At 43.3% G+C, this 17,475-nt stretch overlaps 1 protein-coding gene, 1 non-coding gene and 1 pseudogene across 3 annotated transcripts in view; 1 reads left to right on the top strand and 2 right to left on the bottom strand.

The window, feature by feature from the left end:
- Positions 1-17,475, top strand: part of PLCB4 (phospholipase C beta 4) — a 417,084-nt gene that overhangs the window by 68,304 nt on the left and 331,305 nt on the right. The gene's annotated exons all lie outside the window — the stretch shown is intronic.
- On the bottom strand, positions 6,051-7,364 carry LOC114893996 (annotated as a pseudogene).
- LOC114895126 lies at positions 17,226-17,329 on the bottom strand. Its single transcript, XR_003793431.1, has one exon. It is a non-coding gene; the product is annotated as a U6 spliceosomal RNA (small nuclear RNA).

Raw genomic sequence — 17,475 nt, forward strand, 5'->3', positions numbered from 1 at the left:
TTCAAATTCACCTGAAGACTAGTACTTAATCTTTAGTGAGGGAATCTTTCATCATTGGTATTTCTGTCCTTTAGGGAAAAAAAAATAGAATTTTCCTCTGAAATGCTTTTTTCTTATGAAATGATGAGATTGAATGATTTCTATTTCTGTACTGAGAGCTGGCTTAAGGAAGGCATGTAGGTGTGGTAGCTTCAGTTTTAATTTGGTATGGATCATTTCATGTCTACAATCATTGGTTTTTAATAAATCTGTTGATGTTCAGAAGGTCTGGGCCAAAAAGACGTGGTCTACAAGGAAACCCTGTTCCAACTGTGGAAGACTGATACCTTGGTGGCCCCAGTGAACTCTGCCTCCTATCACTCAGGCCCTTGTATATTCCCCTCCTCATTGACTTTAGACTTGACCATACAGCTTGCTTTGGTCAAAGGGACATTAGCAAGCATGATTGGTAAGCATGCTTACCAAGCATGGCTTGGTAAGCACTGGCACATTAGGGCTTGTCCCCTGGGAATGCTCCTTCTTGGAAGCCACCCTTGGTGCTATAGAAAAGCTTAGGCTAGACTCTTAACTTATCGGCCATGTGGAGAGAGAGAGAGACCTTGAAGGATGAGAGGCCATCTTGAATGTTCCAGCCCCAGTCAAGCTTCTGACTGAATGCAGCCTATGGAGTGACCTCAGCTACACCACGTGGAATAGAACTGCTCAGATGAGTCCAGCCAACCCAGTGAATTGTAAGAAATAATCAATTATTGCTGTTTTAACTCACTAAGTTTTGCAGTGGTTAGTTACATAGCAATAGATAATGGAAATTATGCCCTACTTCAAAAAAGTGTGTGCAAAGGGACATTATTCTGCAAAGATACCTTGTCCATTTGGTTTGTAGAAAACTGCATTTCATAATGCTGTGATGCTGTGATGTCTTCAGAAGTACAGTGAGCAAGGGTAGGCATGCATGTGCATGTATATGTGTGTATGTATGTGTGTGTGTGTTCGTGTGTGTGTGTGCATGTGTGTGTGAGTTAGATATTGTGGGATCCTTTCTTCCACCATTGCAGCTGAGTATTATGCATGCAATATTTTTATTTCCACGAAGGGTATACCTGAGGAAGGTACCTTGAAAAGTAATTGCTCTTTTATTCATTCAGGTTGTGGAAGATACTGAAAAGTATAAAGAAAAGAGCCATCACCCAGAATCCCACCACCCAGAGGCTAACTTTGGGAAGTTTTCATATTGTAACAACAGTTAACATAACAAAAAACTTCACTTGATTCTTCTTTGAAAGTCTATTGTATAAAGTAGGTCCATTGAGAGGGTGGACTCTTTGATATCCTTATAAAAGTGGTTATAAATGTGCACACAAATCTGCCGGTTCAATTTATAGTTTATGTCCCCTCACTCCACTTCATTCTCCATACTGCTGTCAGACTGCTTTTTCTAAAAGGCAAATTTCTGACTTTGTTCTGCCTATGCAGTAGGTCCACACTGCCTCTAGGACGGTGGGTCTCAATTAAGGGTGATTTTGCTTCTGGGGAACATCTGGCAATGTCTGGAGACATTAATGACTGTATTGGGGGTGTTAGGTGTTGCTATTATCTAGTGAGTAGAGGCCAGGGATGCTGCTAAACATCCCACAATCACAGGACAGGCCCCCACAATAAGGAATTATCCAGCCCAAAATGTCAGTAGTGTGGTCACTGGCTCTAGGGTAAGGCCAAAATAGTTGTGCCCTTTCTGACTTCACACTGACCTCTGACCTTTTATCGCTTGTGCATTTTCCATATGCAGTACTAAATAGATTTCTGTTTCCATATCTTCTCACCTTGTGACTCTTTCCCGCAGTCTGGAAAACCCTTTCTCCAGAGGTAATTTGTTCTTTGTGTATTTTATCATATGACTCTGCTCACTTCCATTTTTCTAACTACGCTGAGTTGCAGTTATTTTTCGAAATCTGTTTTCCCTTCAAGCTGTGAATTCAAGGTGAGCTAGGACCAAACCACATGTCTAGTAAACATTTGGGTGAATGAATGAGTGTTTGAATAAAACCAGTGAAAAAGAGGGTGGAGCTGCACACGTTGAGAACAGTACATGACTCACCCTCAGCAAGTTTTCTTTGCTAGCGGGTGTGACTCCTTCCTGCAAAGGCACTGTGGTCACCAGTTCCCACTGCACATGATTTCAATGTCACTGCACTTCCCGGGGGATCTTCCTCAGGCTTCTTTGCCCCATAAGCCCCATAACAGGCATCAGTATCTGATTTCAGGTGGCTTGAGGGAGTAGAGAGGTAACCTCAGGCATGTGAGGAGTGGGGAGATGAGCTTTGTGCCCCAGATGCCCACCTGTAAGAACCAGGGAAGGGAAGGTTTTAGAGAAGTGAAGGATTGATTCAAGCCCCTGTCTTTTGCCTTAAGTTACATCAACATTCACTCAGCATGATGTAGAACAGCTGTTCTCAAACTTGTATGCCTGTCACTGTCACCTGTACAGCTTCAAAAAATACTGTCGTTGGTTGTCCAGCCCCCCAGAGTTGTTGATATAATTGGTTTTTGGTATATCCTAGGCTTCATAATTTCTGAAAGTTTTCTAGGTAAATCTGTTATCTTTGAGAATCACTGATGTAGACAATTAGGTAGATTATAGCTCTTCATGTTAATATTTCCAAAGTAATTTAATAATTTTCTTTTTGGTAATTTACTATTTCTTAACAATTTTTGTATAAATAATAAATTAGTATTTATAACTTTGTTTAAATTTATATTGGCTGTAAGATAATTTAATATCTAACTTTTTAGTAATTGACATTGTGTAACTTCATTTTCTTCTTTCCTCTTCCTTCTTGAAACTCCTCCTTTCCTCCTTTACCTTGAAACTCATATGAAATATCATAGAGAAGCAGCTTACCATTCTTCGTGTTGGAGGAAATTGGAAGGAAACCATTTTTTAGATAGTCTGCCCACAAAGATGCAAAATTAGAACTTTCCTTTTGGTTTGTACCCTCCCTCTTCTGTTTCCCATACCCACAAACTCTGAATTCTTTGTGCCTAAGAGAAAAACTAGGAAGACCCCTCCATCGTCCTAATAGTCCTTCTAAAAGGCTTACTGTACTCTCAGGTTCTGCACTTTTTTTTTTTTTTTTTGCGGTACGCGGGCCTCTCACTGTTGTGGCCTCTCCCGTTGCGGAGCACAGACTCCGGACGCGCAGGCTCAGCGGCCATGGCTCACGGGCCCAGCCGCTCCGCGGCATGTGGGATCTTCCCGGACCGGGGCACGAACCCGTCTCCCCTGCATTGGCAGGCGGACTCTCAACCACTGCGCCACCGGGGAAGCCCGGTTCTGCATTTTATTACAGATGGTGCATTTGTTATGAATATGCTGGGTAAGAAAAAGAAGTGAAAGAGCCTTTCTTTTTTTTTTTTTTTAAAGTTGGGTTATTTTTTGTTACTGAGTTATTTGAGTTCCTTATATATTTTATTTTTAAAAAGATTATTTATTTTATTTACTTATTTTTGGCTGCATTAGGTCTTTGTTGCGCACGCGGGCTTTCTCTAGTTGTGGCGAGCAGGGTGCTACTCTTTGTGGTGCGCTTCTCATTGCAGTGGCTTCTCTTGTTGCAGAGCACAGGCTCTAGGCGCACGGGCTTCATTAGTTGTGGCACGTGGGCTCAGTAGTTGTGGCTCACAGGCTCTAGAGTGCAGGCTCAGTAGTTGTGGCACACGGGCTTAGTTGCTCCGTGGCATGTGGGATCTTCCTGGACCAGGGCTCAAACCCATGTCCCTGCATTGGCAGGCGGATTCTTAACCACTGTGCCAGCATGGAAGTCCTGAAAGAGCCTTTGAATGCTGTCTTATCATCTTCCTCCCTCCATGTCCTCCTCTGCTCCCTTCTACCCTGCTTCCAGGCATTTTGTTTGCTTGTCATGTGTTTCCAGATATTACTGAGACAAGGTCTTGATCACCTGTCAGAACGGTGTTGCTCATGACCAGTGGTTGGACTGATTTTTGCCATTATCTTAAATATGAGAGCTAGAAACAACATTCATTCCATGGCACTGCATGCCCAGCTCTGCACTTTTGTTTTTGTTTTTTCCCTTAATATTCAGTTTATGGAATTTGGGATCCAGTGGCTTCTGCCACTAAGTAGGTAAGCACTGCTCTAGGGTGGCCACTCTGGGCAGAGGCAATAGCTTTAAGAGAAGAATAGAATCATTCTGAGGTGCAGAATTTTAGGTCACTATATTCTGTTTCATTTCAAGAGGGAACGTTAGAGTAGGAAGAGTGTGTTGACATGGTATAGATAGTGTAACCCTATTATGCCTTTTTTTTTCCATTTAATAAAACTAAAGCCGAGGGCCCTTCTTTAATTCACCAGTTGATCACTGCTTATGGAAGGACCCTAGGTCCCCCTCTTGGAGGTGCTACTGGGTGTGGGGAATGAGGAAGTGAAATGATTTGCTCAGTGAGACAAAGTTTTGGCAGAACCACAACTATAAAGCAGGTCTCCATTTCTTGAGGTGCTTACTTTATACAAAATTTCCAGTCTTGATTTTTTATAGGTTTTTCCTATAATGGAGTAAGATGGTGGTCAATGGATGTTTATACAAGATTTATAAGTTTAAGAATAATTGACTATACGTATGCTGTCAAAGCTAGGAAATTTGACTTAAATTAGTATCTAATGGCCATTTGGTTGACAGGTTCAGTTCTTAATTTCTAAAAGTTATTTTCTTATGTATGTGTAACTGAATAACTTTGCTGTACATCAGAAACTAACACATTGTAAATCAACGATACCTCAATAAAATAAATTTAAAAAATAAAAGTTTTTTTATGGTAATACAAAAGTGCTTTTTGCTTTTTCTGAATTACCTAACTTTAAGAAAACACACCAAAGAGTGGAATTTTGTGTCAGTCCACTGTTGGGCTGTATGATTTATGTCCCTTTTACTGCTGAAAATTTTTAGCAAACTTTAAAGCTGGATGAGAAACTTAAAGGTCCTCTTATCTAAGTTCATTGGACAGATGAGGAAATCAAGGCCTGGGGAGGTTGTTATTTGCTAAGGTTCACAGAGCAAGTTCAAGGCCAAGTTGGAGACTTAGAAGTCACATTGTTTGACTTCAAGTTCAGTACATTTTTCCTTGGGTGCAGAGTAACCACAGGCAGGGCCAGTACCACACATGCACATGTGCCCACACTCTCACACATTCTTCATAAGTCTGTTTTCAGAGGCATGGGTTGTGGATTGTCTTCTCCCAAAGCTGGCCTGAGATGAGGGTTGGGGTGCAAATAGCTTACTTGTCAGACAGTCCCAGGAATCACAAGTAGGGGAGTGGGGATGTGAGATAAGGAAGGAAATGCAGCCAATATAGGGTGTGTGGACCCCCAGGTTGATCCCACTGGGGGCAACGGAGTGCTGTCTGCAGAGCACTGTGTTTGGAGGCGGTGTAGAATAGGCTTCACAGTAGTCTTCTGCAGGGGTGAAGAGCTGGGCTATTTGTTGGAGGTCTTACTTGTAGGCACTTGATGAAAAGCCCACCATCAGAGTCTCGGGACCTAGAGTAAGGCCTCGTCGGTGTGTGTGGGAGTTGAGTGCTGAGGGGCTGTGGAGGGGTCACTTCTGCAGGCTCACAAGGAAATGGAAATGGGTGTAAGTGGAGGTTCCTACACACAGTGCGATTCCGACAAACATCCTGTCTTGGCTCTTTTCTGTTCTTACCATCTGCGCGCCTAGTGCTCTAGTAGGGGGTAGGTGGGGCTGAGAAGTAGGTACTGCCTGTGATACCATCAGTGTTGGATAGTCTCTGTTTGGCCCTCCTGATCTGCGCTCCACCTTCTGCATGTGCTCATGTCTGCAGATGGAGCATTAGATGCTGCGTTGATGGGCTTCCTTGCCCTCAGGCGTCTGGACGGATTCAGGAAGTGGGAGGCTAGAGCAGAAGATTGGATGGAGGAGGAACATGAGGTCAGCCTCTATCCCCCCAGGTTTCTTCTTGACACTGGGCTGATGGTTGTCTCTGTCGTCCTCCCGGAAGCCACAGAGTCTGTCTGGCAACCCCTCCTGTAGCCACAGCACTTTCACTGCGTTCCAGTGGCTCTGTCTTCCTGCCCCTCTGGCCTAGGGCTCTTCAGATTCCCTGGTTGTCTTCCTCAAGCCCTGCCCACACCTGGTAAATAATCCCTTACTAAATGCCCTCAGCTGTCTCCTGTGTGTGTTCCGTCTGTCTCCTGCTGGGACCTTGGTTGAGACACCATTTTGAAGAGTTTGCTCTCCAGACAGAATTGGATGAGATGAAACAGCTAGAGACGGTGTGAAGATATAAGATAATGAAGTGTAAATTGTACTTGAGCCCTAAGGACACTCAGCAGGTAGGATGCATTAACAAAAGAAGCGGTGCTTATTAAAGAAGACTTTTTGGAGGGCTGCCTTACGTTGTAATTGGTGAACTTTTTTGTTTGGTCTCCTCTGAGTAGTGACTTGAAAATCAGAAGCTCTGCCTTATTAGGACCATGTATGCAGTTAATTATAATGTATCTGACTCTATCAGATGGAATAATAGGTAATTCATAGAAACAGAAGGGTGAAGGGGATCTACCCATCTGGAAATTTCAGAGATTTCTCTCATGTATTTTTGTTGTTGTTGGAAGTCAGTTCTTTATATAAAGTCCCTTGTGAAACCAAAACAGAATAAAAACAAACCAAAAAGAAGGGGCAGGGCAAATTAAAAAAAAGAAAAAGGGAAAAGACAGGGACAAAGGACACAACGGGTCACGACCCATTGCGCCTCCGTGGTCTGGTCCTCGGGCTCCTTGCCCTCTTTCACCTAAAGAGCTTCTTAGCTTCTCAGCTACTTTCTCGGCACTCTCATTTTTGCCAGATCCTTTCTTTTCTCTCTCTTCAGCCTCTCTCCTGCATTCTTCAAACTTCGTTTTGAATTTCTGCGCATTCTCCGCGTTAATGGCTCCTGCTTGGGGCACTCGTCGGCGAAGTCGGCGTGGGTATTCCAGACCCAGGCGCTGTCACTGCCCGCGTACGGCTTCAGCTTCATCACCGGCGTGATGCAGTGGTTGGCGCAGATCTTGAGGGTCTTGTCCCTGCGCCTGAGGAGGCGGATGGTCCCCTTCTCCTCGTGCTTCAGCAGCTTGATGTCCCCGGTGCCCCTCTCCTTCCACCCCGGGAGGTCATTCTCCGAAGCGAACCAAAACAGCTTGGCCTGCATTTTTAAAAAAATTCCTCTTCATCTTTTTCCAGCGTTTTAATTTCTTGCTCGGGAAGAGAAACTATTAGCAAAAAATGGGGGTCATGGTTGGACTCGTCAGCATTCTCGGCGGAGGTGTGGTGGTCCTCGTGGGTGTCCTTGGGGGCCGCCATAGGCGCGGCGGCTACTCGCCGGCTCGGTCGTCGCGGGCTCCGCAGCCTCTCGGCGTCTGCTCGCAGCTCCTTCCTCCGCTTCTGGAGACGGTGCCTCCCGCCCGCCCGCCCGCCCGCTCGCTCGCCCGCCCGCTCGCTCGCTCTTCCCTCCGCCCTGCGACCCCTCGTGTATTTTAATGTTAGATAAATAAGTCATTTCCTCCTAATTCCTTCTATTCCTCATCCCTCTAATGGGTTATAATCCACTTTTTGGAAATTTTTTTTAAAAGCTGGTGTGAAAGGCATTTCAAGCAGCTTGGAGTAAGGCACTATAGCAACAGAAAGCACTCACTCTGTACGTGTTTACAGAGGGCCTCTTGTGATTCCGGCCCTTTGCTAAGCACCATGGAGTCTGTAATGAATAGTATTTGATCACTGCTTTCAAGGAAATCACAATGTAGTTGGGAAAATAGATGTTCAAACAGATAATTACGATAAATATTTTAAGTAGTATAGGCATCTACAAAGTATTATGTGTATCTCAGTGAGGGTGTAGTTAAGCTTGGGAGTGTCAGATAATGCTTCATAGAACCAGTGACATTGAGTTGGGTCTTGAAGCATGATAGTGAGATTCCCAGGGAGAGAAGGGGAGATGGTATGGAAGAAGGTATGGAATTTCCTCGTGGGCTGGAGAATCAATGAGGCATACGATGATTTGACCAAAATGCTGGTAGCCTTTGGAGGAGTGCCTGGACTTGAGACCAAGGGATAGAATAGTAATCTAATCACTTAAAATAATATAGACGGCACATATACTCTAAACATATTAGGGATGAAGACAAAACAAAAACAATGTAGTTAAGAATCTTTGGGTGTTAATATATTGCTAGACCTCATGGAGCACATGTTCTAAATACTGAGCAATGCATGTTTCTAATTCATGAGCGTCTCAAAGGAGGGAGATAGAGCCATTGGTGTCTTCTATCAATACGTACCTTTGCTCAGATTTGTGCTCCCTTACACCAAATTTATCATGACAGAATTACCTTGTATCACTTTAGATTTACCTAAAATATGGAAATATGGTGGATTACCTTTTCAATTACTAATGCTTATGTTAGCATCCATATTTCACGATCACCCATTTAGTAGAACATATCTGACACCCCTGCCATAAGAGATACTTGAGCCTTATTCCTTCTAATTATTCTTGTCCCTAAACCTTTAGGATTAGTAATCTTGATATCCCAAGGCAGGGAATTGGTGAAGACTGTTTTATCAATTCCATAGTTGTAGACAGTGAACCAGTAACGAGTGCTGGTTACTTCATGGGACACTGATAAATAAGAATTCCTCTGCAGAGGCATGAACAAAACGGTGACTGTAATACGGGGGTATTATAGCTAAAGCCTTTATGAACAGAAAGCCCTTAAGCTGGTCATGTTAAACACCATTTAATGTCAAGAAGTTTAGATTTGTGGATTACAGAGATAGGAACAAAGTCTGATCAAGTGTCATGGAACTAGAGTGGGAAAGCCCAGAATTAAGCTTGAACTCCCCTGTCATGCAGGGGCTGCATCTCTGCTTCATTCTTTCCTGGTTTTATTTGCTACCTTGCTCTATTTCTGCTTTAGTTATCTCTTGCTTTAACTACCTCAAAACTTATTGGCTTAAAACAACCACTACCGTTTAGTATCCCTCAGGAGTCTGACTGGGCTCAGCTGGGTGGGTCTTCTGCTCCACATGGTGTCGCTGGGGCTTTAGTTATCTGGGGGCTCAAATGAGTCGAATATTCAACCTGACACTCCCACGTGGCAGGCAGTTGATGCTGGCTGTAGAATGGGAGCCCAGTTGGGATGCCAATGGAGCACCTGCGTGCTCTTCCTGTCCATGTGGCTTGGGCTTCTCTCAGCCTGGGGGCCGGATGACAAGAGGGAGCATTACATACGTGCAAAAGCAGAAGTTTCCGGAGCCCTGAAGGCCAGGATTCAGAAGTCCTGGGTGACCATTCCCACTGTGTTCTGTTGGCCAAAGCAGTCACAGGGCTAGCTTTCCAGAGAGGGGAAATAGACTTGGGAAGAGTGATGAACAATTTACAAATACTTTTCTTTTTCTTTTGTATGGGACTCAATATGCCCAACATGTCCCTCAGGCCCTACTGCATGGAAGCTTTTTAGTTCAGTGTTCATCACCAACTGGCTATATAGCCTCTGTGTCTGCAGAGCTCCCAGGTTCAAATGCTCCCAAGTTCAGATGCTTCCAAGAGACACTCATATTGGTTGCTGGCTGTCCAGTCATCGATGGGTTGAGAGGGCCAAGTCTTGTGCTACTGAGGATTTTCTTTGAAGGGTTGAGGTGGGATGGGTTATGTCACGGGTACTGCGGTCAGAGTAGGCAATGGCACATGAGAGCATTAGGGGGATTTGAAGGAATTCTCAGGTCCTGCCCATCCCTCCGAGGCTAGAGAGTTCTTTTCTTTCTATGTTCCACAAAGCTCTGCTTGACCTGCCTTCTGACTTCTTGAGTCATCCCCTCCCTGCTTTGTTTTGTTTTTTAAGTTACTCCTGTGCACTGTTCTCCCTCCTGCCCTCTGTCCTTCCACGGCCCTGGACAAGAAGCGTCTCTTCTCTCTCCCCATCTGTCATTTAGCTTCTAACTTACTCTTCAAATCTCAGCTCAAGTGTCACTTCCTCAGAGGAGTGTGGAAGCCTTTGGATTAAGTCTCATGCCCTGTTCCATCTCAGTTTCCTTCATCACACTAATCAGAGTTTGTAATTGTGTACCTGTGTGTCTGCTTGATCACCATCTGCCTCCCACTGTGGGCTTTAGAGACAAAGGCGCGTGTCTGTCCTCGGGGCATCAGTGACTGTGCGTGGCTCAGGCTCAGGTTGGGTGCTGGCAACTACTTGTTTGCATGAATTAAAACTTGGAGGTAGTTGCCTTGAAGAAGGAGTAAGTGGAGAGAAGCTTTGTCTTGATGAGAGAAGTTAAGAGCAGTCTGTTTTGGGGACTACAAGGACAGCATTTCTCAGGGGGGGCCCCCCCCCCCCCCCCCCCCATGGTGATTTAGGAGTCAGTGAAGTCCTATTGTTAAGGCATGCTAGTGGAGGCTGTGTGGTAGTTTCTGAAATGTAGCAGGAATTCCTGCTTGGAAATTGATTCATAAGTGCCTGGTGAAAAGCCAACTTCTTTTTCTTTTTGCTTCTAGCCCTGTGTGGCCCCAGTTCTGTACTCAGAGATCTCAGTGGTGGCCAAACTTTGTGGGGCCAGAGCTGTGCATTCCATTCCTGCTTACTCTCCCATTAGGCCAGTGTCTTGTTTGTAAGTCAAATATCGGTTAGATTACAATTTGGGATGTGATATGCTGGGAGCATAATCTCAAGATAACCCCAGCCGTAACTTTTTGTCCAATTCTTCTGTTGCACACTATCTAAAAACAAAGTGAGTCAAATAATAAAAATGGCAGAAGAGAAATAGAAAGATAGAGTAAGAAATAACTCAGATTCTGTTTTATTCAAAGATTCTGTCTCCTTTTGAATTCTAGAGGTTTTCAATTCCACACTTTCAGAGACTAAGATGGAAGGTGACATTGTTTCAGTTAATCTATTTCACTGAAATAATTTAATTCAGTAAATATGTATTGAATTTTGTATCTCAGTGGCAGGTGTAAAGAAATACAAGTTGGTCCATGACCATGAAGTTTGTACCTACCCAGGAAATATGGCATGCACCTGTGTCATGAGGTCCTAATAATGAGAGAGTCAGATAAAGAGGGCCATAATAGGACCTGACCTGAATAGGGGCTGGGGTAGTTACGGTGTGTTTTTATAAGGGGAGCATAATTTGAGCTAGTCCCCATGGATGAGTTGATTTAGGAAAGTTTGCACAGAAGGGAGAGAGAGAAAGGGCCTTACAGGCTGGGAAAGCCCCATGTGTGAAAGTTAAAGTGAGAGAAAAAGCAAGAAGGCCCTTTTCACACTCCAGAGGGAGTGAAGGCCTTGTAGGGTAGGGATGAGAAGTTGGAGAATGGAGGGCTATGAAGAGACCCCTAGCCTTTGGGTGAGACCCTTGGAGGCCAAGTTGCAGGTGCTGAATGCTTGCAAGCAGAGGAAGTCACATCATAAAACCTCTACTTTCAGAATGTTATTTCGATCACAATTAGCAAGGGGGTTTTGATGAGGGAGACGTTGGAGCCAGTGAGACTGCCTGGAAGGTTGTAGTGGTTGACACCACAGTGGTGGCAGAAGAAACTGAGAGGGAGGGAAGTGTACAAAATAGGGTTCACCTCCTGCACTGCTGGTGGGAATGTAAATTGGCGCAGCCACTATGGAGAACAGTATGGAGGTTCCTTAAAAAAACTAAAAATAGAGCTACTATATGATCCAGCAATCCCACTCCTGGGCATATATCCAGAAAAGAAGAAAACTCTAATTCAAAAAGATACATGTACCCCAGTGTTCATAGCAGCACTATTCACAATAGCCAAGACATGGAAGAAACCTAATGTCCATCAACGGATGAATGGATAAAGAAGATGTGATACATATATATATAGCGGAATATTACTCAGGCATAAAAAAGGATGAAATAATCTCATTTGCACCAATGTCGATGGACCTAGAGATTATCATACTAAGTGAAGTAAGTCAGAAAAAGAAAAACATTGTATGATATCACTTATATGTGAAATCTACAAAAAGTGATACAAATCAACTTATTTACAAGACAGAAACAGATTCACAGACATAGAAAAAAACTTATGCTTATCAAAGGGGAAAAGGAGAGAGGGATAAATTAGGAGTTTGGGATTAGCAGATACTATATATACTATAGTATACTACTATATATAAAATAGGACTTGTTCCCTCGCCTCCTTCCAATCTTTGCCAGTCGGGCCTTTCTTTACCCTCCTGTTTAACATGGCCATCCCCCTGACTTTCACTCTGGGCCTGCTGCCCTACTTTACCTTTTTCCCTCCACAGCCTTTAGTGTCTTCTAATACCCAGACTGTTTACTTATCTGTGTGCCAGTCTGCCTCTCCAGAAGGGAGGTTCCATGAGAGCAGGGATTTCTGTCTGTATCACTCACCATGGCAGCCTCAGTGCCTGCACAGCACCAGGGACTCAGTGATCACTTGTTAGGTGAATGAACAAAAGTCTGTTAGCAGTTTCTTTTTTGAGTGGCATTTTTGTGACATCTTTGAGATCAGCTGTCAATAATTTTTATCTTCATATCCAGGGATAGTCAGCACTCAGTAAACGTTGAATAAGTGAATAGAACCTAAAAAGTAAAAATGCTAACATGTTGCATTATCTAGTTCCAGAAATTTCCATTACTAAATGGAACCTTTAAATGGTGATGTGGGGAGGGGTGTGGAGGAATAATTTCACTTCATTTAGCTGAACTTCCACTTGTGCTTCAGAATTAACAGAGCAGTTTGGCAATTCTTTCATTATTACTAGGATTATTAATTGGATGCTATTTTAAAATTTGGCCCCTAAACTCTCAGCTGATGTTTTAGGAGATTATACTATACAGGGTGCAGAAGCTGCTGGGGCTGACTGCAACTGTTCATGGCCAAGTAAGGAACAGCATAGGCAAGAAGCACAGGGTGGATTCAGTTGTGCCTCTGGGAGACCTGGTGACGATAGTTCATGGTCTCTGGGAAACAGCTGCCTGGGCTTCCTTCCGCAAAAGGGATCTTGATTTTGTTACCTGGTGGGTGCTTTTTATAAATAAATAAACAACCTTGAAAGACTGAGGGGGTTAAAGAGAGAAAGGGAAGAACAATGTGCAGAAATTGTTCTTTATTTGGGAACATTTACTTGAGAGATCCCTCTGAAGTTTGCTTTTGTTTTATTTGGTATCACTTTCATCTCTTCCCAGGGGATGCATATGTCTTTGGAAGGAATGCATGCAGAAAAATAGGCTGTAGGAGACCCGAATGAGTTCTTGAAAGTTTAACAAGCTTCTGAAGGACAGAGCAGCTCCAAGAAGCTGAGCTGTTACCGCATCTTGAAGGTTGAGATTTGGGAGGACCAGTGATGGTGTCCCCTGCTGCCAACATTCATGTGGTTTGTTGATGATATGACTAAAGGGCCAGGTTCTTATTTATATTTTTAGGTGGGGCCTTTTAAGGGAGTTCAGACAGTAGGGAAATAGAGCACACGGCAACTTGGAGAACAGCAGCCTTGGAGAACATTATGCCTTTGCTTAACTCGAGGGTTAAAACAATCCATAGGAAATTGTTTGGGGTTTTTCTGGCTGGTGCAAACACTGTGCAGCCCTTGTTTTCAAGTGCACTGTCTATAAAGGGTCAAAAGAAAGTTCAAATAAAATTAAAGCCTAGAGAACGAGGCTGTACACACACATAGCCCAATGATCGTCCATGTGACATTCCCTAAGTCTATTGCCTGGCATCATTTGGCGGGATGTTTAAGTCAATGGCAGAGCTATTTTCCTATCTCTGCCTAAAAGTGCCAGAGATATACTGGGTGTGTTTGGTCTGGGGTCAAAAGGCATGCGAGAAGAAACATCAGAGACAAGCCTTTTTTGGTTTTAAATTGTCTTATCTGTGTTTGAACTCAGTTCTGTCCTAATTGAAAAGGACAACTCATGGGGTAACCAAGACAGTGAACTTTGGTGTCCAAGGTGAAAGTGAATGAGAAACAAAAATATTTCTCTGGTGAGTTTTGTGATGAGAAGCAGGAAATCTGACCCCATGGAGCTCTAAAGTCCTTCCTACATCTTTATCTTTTCCATTGAAGAGGTCACATTCATTACATAGCACAGTTCTTGGAGAGAGTCCTTCACTTTGAACAAATGAGTTAAAATGTTTATATCCAAAAAATAAAAGGTGTATTTTCAGTAGAGTTTCTTTGATTAGGAAAAGAAAGACACTACTGTGTCCTACCATTTTTTTCCTGATTGTCTGTTGTATTTTTGACAAGTGCCCTCACTTCAAAAAGTCTGTGTTTTAATTCTAAATTCATAATGATCTCTCTTATCCAACTGATAAGATTATCAAGGTTCTTTTTCCTCTACTGTTACCTAGTGTTTGTAATTATCTTCCCTTAATGTTGGACAGGGGAGGGGATAAGGAGAGAATATACAGCAAAAATCAGTCATGTTTTATTCAGTGGCCCATCCTGTTTGTTGATTTCTCCATCCCTCCATCCATCCACCCATCCATCTATCCATCCATCCATCCATACATACATCTGTCCATCTATCCATCCATCCATACATCCACCCATCCATCCATACATCCACCCATCCATCCATATACCCATCCATCCATCATCTATCCATCCATTCCATCTGTCCACACACGAACCCATCTTATATTCATTGATCATATACTATGAACCAGGCAAGCTAGGATCTCTCCCATGAAGGAGAGTAGACCTAATGATAGGCATTTATAGTGGAAAAATGTTAAAATCAGGCAAATTCAATCATGGGAGGATGTTATCACCTGTTTTTAGGGGTTTCAGGGAAAGTTTCAGGGAAGAAGTACTGTCTCTACTGATACAGGAAGGATGAATTGAAGTTTAGCTGGATGAACACTGTGTGTTTGGTCTTGGGTATGGTTAAGAGGTGAAGAAGAGTTTCCAGAAGAAGAGTTGTGTTTCTGAAGTCCTTGCAAATTCAGAACTTCCCTAATTGAAGAATAATTCTGACAAAAGATGGTGGATATTTCCTTTTATCAGCTAATATGGCGCCACCCTGTGGCCACTTCGTAAACAGAGTTTAGCGTTCCCTCGTCTGGGCCAGCTTCGAAACTACAATTCTTGAAGAATTTTAACATTTTGGGTGGATTTAACATTGATTCAAATTAATGTGAGACCATATTAATGTTTTTAATATATTATTTCAAAGCTGCATAATTCACGTTCACATCAAATAGGACCAAGTTCTGGAGAGTGTAGCTCATGGCCATTTGATGGAATTGAAAGTAGTTGAGCATGGGTAGCATGTAGACCAGAGAGTAGTAATACGTTAGGAAGGAGATAGAGGGAAGGAAGAATAGCGGGAGAGGAGATTGATCATCAAAGGCCCTGATCATCAAAGGCTGTGAACCACGACAAGAGGATTGCAGTGGGTTGCCTTTCAAGAATGTTAAGGAGGGAATGGCAAGGTCAGTCTTAGGCTTTCTTCAAGTTTTAATAGAGCAAGTTGGAATTAGACTGAGGCTATGTATGGGTTTTGGATATTTGCAGAATATTCCCCTTTATTTATAATTAGACTTGGGTTATAAACAATATAAGCTTTCATAGTTTCAAAATACTTTTAAGTTTTTTGTTTTGTTTATTTGTTTTTGAAGGGTCCACTAAGTACCTTGGAAGAGACAACAAAATACATGGCTTAACCCCAAAAAGATTGGGTAGAGGCTCGACCCAGACTTGGGATCTAAGGTTGGGGGAGAATTTGATTAGCGAATCATACTTGGGGGTCCCTGGTAAAATAGGTTAAGGAAAACATGAGTTAGACAAAGTTAAACTTCTTTACTGTGGGACTTCTTAGAGCCTTGAAAGCATTCATGTCTGTTGTGAACCTTTATGATTAAGGCATGTAGCGTGTGCCACACTTGTTTCACCGCTAAGGAAGCTTCACTCTGGAAATAGTCATTATAGTCTGGCTGAGAGCTTGTTATCCATTGCCACAGTAATGCTGCGTAACAAGCAACTATAACATCTCAGTGGAATACAATAATAAAACTGTATTCAGCTTGCAAGTTTGGGGAGTTCAGCTGATCTTGATCTGGACTTGGCTGATTCCAGCTAATCTCACTCACGTGTCTCTCTCTGGTCAGGTGTGGATTGGGCAGGCAGCTCTTCTGATCTGGGCTGGGTTTGCTCACATGTCCGGGAGTTCAGCTGGCTGTTGAATGATCTAGGATAGCTTTAGCTAGGAAGACTGGGGGTCACTTGTCTCTGCTATATATGGCTTTCATTCTGAGGCACGCTAGACCTAGCATGTTCTCCTGGCCATGACAGAGGAGCAAGAATGAGAGCGATGCCAGCAGTGCGTGTATTTTTCAGCATTTGCTTGCATCGTGTTAATATCTCATTGGTCAAGGGAGTCACACGGCCAGTTAGAGTAGGAGGACACTGCAAGGTTACATAGCAGAATGTAGATACAGGGAAGGAGGAGACTCAGGCTCTGTTTGCAGTCAGACCCTGGAACCCAACTTGAGAATTGCCTGTTGAGATCACAGTCAACTGAGGGTGAGGAATGAGGTCAGACTTTTCACTATGCCATGGCCACAGACTGTACTTTTAGTTCTGATAAGCAATCTCACAGATAGATGCCTGGCCCAGGTCAAGTGAGAGAGTGTTCATCTGGTTCCCCACAGGACTTCTATTTTCTTTCTGTGGAATCATTTCAGGGCTGAAAGGATTATGGTCATCAGCTAGTTCTAGTTGCATTATGTTGGAAATGAATAAACAGAGACTCAGAGAGGTTAACCGGCCAGCCTAAAACTACTCAGCTAGCTAGAAGCCAAGCTGAGCCTGGAACCCTGATGTTCCTTTAATCTCATTGGGTTTTAATAACCTCAAAGAAACTGTGTTTGGGGTGAAGGGGAGGTGGTGGAAGGGGCTGAAATTGTGTTTGCAATCATTGTATGTGAACAAATCACATTCCTTCTGGAGGGACTATAATAAAAGTAATTTTTAAAATAGATGATAGATGTCTTTGGAAGGACAAAGTAGATAGTTAAAAACTGAGTTGCTGAATACTGTGACTGGAGTTTTGTTTTGTTTTTTTTTCAGAGGAAAAGTGGGGTGTGGTTTGAAGTGGGAAGGGCCCTCGGTTGGGTAAGTCATTTCCCTTACTACAGCCTTTGTTTCCCCACCTGTGAACATTAGAAAAGGAAAGCAAAATGAGGACTGCTTCACAAATTGGCACGTGGTCTTTGCACAGGGGCCATGCTAACCTTTGTATTGTTCTCATTTTAGTATTTGTGCTGCTGAAGCAAGCACTGATGGGAAATCCTTGGTGATATGTTTTTGTTCTCGGGGTTTTCTCTCCTCTGCTCCCTCCACACTCCCAAGGATTTCTGCTGCAGAGGACTTCCGAGAAGAGAGGAAAGAATTTGTGTTCTAGCTCCTGCTTTGTCAAACAGCAG

This window comes from Monodon monoceros, unplaced genomic scaffold, assembly GCF_005190385.1.
Source record: "Monodon monoceros isolate NGI ecotype Baffin Bay Population unplaced genomic scaffold, NGI_Narwhal_1 Super_Scaffold_13, whole genome shotgun sequence".
Taxonomy (NCBI): Eukaryota; Metazoa; Chordata; class Mammalia; order Artiodactyla; family Monodontidae; genus Monodon; species Monodon monoceros.